Source organism: Mobula birostris, chromosome 28 (genome assembly GCF_030028105.1).
Source record: "Mobula birostris isolate sMobBir1 chromosome 28, sMobBir1.hap1, whole genome shotgun sequence".
NCBI classification, from domain to species: domain Eukaryota; kingdom Metazoa; phylum Chordata; class Chondrichthyes; order Myliobatiformes; family Myliobatidae; genus Mobula; species Mobula birostris.
The window spans coordinates 19,256,343-19,259,846 of NC_092397.1; the positions used below are offsets into that span (position 1 = coordinate 19,256,343).

Below are 3,504 nucleotides of genomic sequence, written 5' to 3' on the forward strand. Positions count from 1 at the left end.
TCCTCGTTAGTATAGTGGTTAGTATCCCCGCCTGTCACGCGGGAGACCGGGGTTCAATTCCCCGACGGAGAGATACAAATTTTACTGCATTCTTCAAGCTGAAAATTGTCTTAAAAAGACAAATAAAAGAGGACAAAGTATTCGGTGTTGAAGCGATCAGTCCATTGGACATCGGGGAGGTGAAATAGCTCGGGCTCTTGTGAGCTGATCCACCTCTTCAGGTCAGTGAATGCCGAATCAGCCTCGGAACCCCAACAAAAAGGTCTGGTAGGCGAGGTAAGTCGGTAAGGAGCGCCGCCACTCGACTGTAATCCCTGATAAAACGGCGATAACAGTTTGCAAACCACCAAAACGACTGAAGTTGATTGCGAGTCGTGGGTCTGGGCCATTCTTCCAACGCCCGGATCTTATCAGGAGCTGCCCTCACCTGCCCGCTCTCGATGAAGTAGCCCAGGAGATGACCGAAGGGACTTCGAACTCACATTTCTTGGCCTCCACAAATAACTTGCTCTCCCACAGTCTCTGGAGGACGAGACGGATAAGGTGAACGTGTTTCTGGGGGCTGCTAGAAAATATGAAGATGTCATCTAGGTAGAAGAACACGAAGCGTTTAATGAAGTCCCGCAGCACATCACTGATTAGGGCTTGAAAAACGGCGGGGCATTGGTGTGGCCAAATGCCATGACCAAGTACTCGATGTGGCTCAGACGTGTATTAAAGGCCGTCCTCTACTCGGCTCCCTCCCTCATCCTGACTAGATGGTGGGCGCGACGAAGGTCCAACTTCGAGGAGATGGTGGCTCCCTGAAATGGTTCAAATGTCGAGTTAATCAGGGATAGTTGGTACTTTAACTTTTATATTGTTCAGGCCTCGGTAATCAATACAGGCACGAACCGGCCCATCCTTCTCTACAAAGAAGAAACCGGCGCCTACCGGCGAGGATAAAGTTCGTATAATTCCCTCCGCGAGGATGCACTAATATATTTCTCCATGGCCTCTCTCTCCGGTCGGGATAAGCTATAAAGACGACTGGTAGGTAACGAGGCCCTGGCCAGCAGGAAGATAGCGCAATCATACGGGCGGTGCGGGGGCAGGGAAAGAGCCCGTTGTTTGCTGAATACCTGTCCCAGGTTATGCTATTCTGCGGGGACTCCGGACAAGTCGAGTGTTTCCAGTACAGGCGGGGTGTGTTGTAATTAGCGGAACTGGGAAAGATTGAAAATCAGACAAGGGGATTAAGGCCCATTTGAGGAGGTAATAGCAAGATGGGGAATAGCCAGACGGGACTATGGCAATGGGTTAAACTTCAACTGCCACTTTTCAGCCATGTTTTGCATCCTATCGATGTCCCGATTTAAACTTTGACAGCCCTCCACACTATCCAAATGTCCCCAACAATGTCAGCAAATTTAGTAACGTATCCCTCCAATTTCTCATCCAAGTCAGTTATAAAAATCACGATGAGAAGGGGTCCCTGAAAAGAAGTCTGAGGCAGATCGCTGGTCACTGATATCCAATCTGAATATGACCCGTCTACAACAATTTTTTGCTATCTGTGGGCAAGCCAATTCTGGGTCAACAAAGCAATGTCTCCTTGCAACCTATGTCTCCTTGCTTTCTTAGTCAGCCTTGCATGGAGTACCTTATCAAATGCCTTGCTGAAATCCATACAATTGCCAAGGTTGTTTTGCATAGTGAATAGTACCTGTGCTGTCTCCTCTGGTTCCGCACACACTTTTCCACTGTCACGCTTCATTGATCCTATTTTCTCACATCTTATCCTCTCGCCCTTCACAGACCTGTCGATTGCCTCAGGGTCTTCCTTAAACTGCTCGCCAAGGCTTTTTCATGGCCCCTTCTGGCTCTCCTAATTTAATTTCTCAAGCTCCTTCCTGCTAGCTTTATCATTTTATATATCTCTATCAATACCTAGTTTTTTGAACATTTCGTAAGCCTTTGTTTTCTTGACTATATTTTCATCATGTGTCCACCATGGTTCCTGTACCGTAGCATCTCTTTTCTGCCTCATTGGCACCTATCTATGCAGAAAGCCACGCAAATATCCCCTGAACATTCGCCACATTTCTGCCAGGCATTTCCCTGAGAACTCTGTTCCTTCCAAGTCTCTGCCTGATAGCTTCATATTTCCCTCTTACTCCAGTTAAATGCTTTTGTTACTTGTCTGTTCCTATTCCTCTCCAATGCTATGGTAAAGAAGATAAAATTGTAATCACTGCCTCAAAAATGCACTCCCACTGTCATGGTCTGGATCGGGGTCCCTTTAAAATTACTTTGTTTATGTTGCGATCCGGACCGTTGACTCGCTGTTTCCCTTTGGTTCCCTGTTTTCCCGTATCCCTCGGGCTTGGTGATTGGAGGCAATTTACTCTCGGCTGAACCGGCAGTTTATAGTCTCCGGCTTTCAGCCGTTCGGTGCGACAGCGTTTGCAACGTCAGCAAAGGTACTGCGAGCCCATGTCATCTGGACGGACAAAGCCTAGTCTCCTCCCGGAGCAAGTGCCAGCAAGCCGCCTTCCCTTGTCAGTACGGGTCAGTCAAAGTTAACCCGCTGTGGCGAGTCATGAGCTCGCCGCGGCTTGAAGCGTACTTGAGCCCAGTTATAGTTCTGTCCATTGTTGTGTGGTCTCCGCATCCCTGTCGTACGTCTAAAAGCGATCCCGGCCTTGTACCAAGGAATACTGGGTCACTGTGTCAAGAAGGGCCCCGACTCCGTCATGTGTCTACGGAGGATTCCCGGCTCAGTGTTTTATGTCCTGTGTCTGAGTCTGTCCCGTGAATAAGAAAGAATTCCTGGCCCTGGCGGCTCCAAGTCCCCGAGTCCTGGCCCTGGCGGCTCCAAGTCCCCGAGTCCTGGCCCTGGCGGTCCGTGATTCCGACTCCTAGCCCAGACCCTTATTCCCAGCCTTGTCTCAGGCCTGAGTCCTTGTCCAGTGCACTATTCCTGCTTCTGCTTTGCACCGAACAATAAACTTAATATAAGTTAACCTCACATGATGTGTTTGAGTCTTGCAGTTTGGTCCACCCTTGCTCACAGCACAGCCCACTGAGATACCTGACACCTGACCAGGTTCATTTACCAACAGCAGATCAAGTGCAGCCACTCCTCTTGTAGGCTTATCTATATATTGTGACAGGTAACCTCCCTGAACACACTTAAACTCTACCCCATCTTAACACCTAGCACCAGGGATATGCCAATCAATATTGGGCAAATTAAAATCTCCCACCACGTCAACCATTATTTGTTACACCTTTCCAGAATTTGTCTCCCTATCTGCTCCTCGATGTCCCTGTTACTATTGGATGATCTATATATTAAAAAAAACACTCAGTAGAGATATTAACCCCTTCCTGTTCCTATTGTCCACCCACGGAGACTCAGTAGACAAGCCCTCCATCACTTCCTCCTTTTCTGCAGCCGTGATGCTGTCTCTGATCAGCAGTGACTCGATCAGATCTCTTTGGCCTCCCTGCCTGTTCTTT

The 3,504-nt window shown here is 48.5% G+C and overlaps 1 non-coding gene across 1 annotated transcript; it reads left to right on the forward strand.

Annotated features, from left to right (window-relative positions):
• trnad-guc (transfer RNA aspartic acid (anticodon GUC)) lies at positions 1–72 on the forward strand. The gene has a single exon. It is a non-coding gene; the product is annotated as a tRNA-Asp (tRNA).
• The last annotated feature ends 3,432 nt before the right edge of the window (positions 73–3,504 follow it).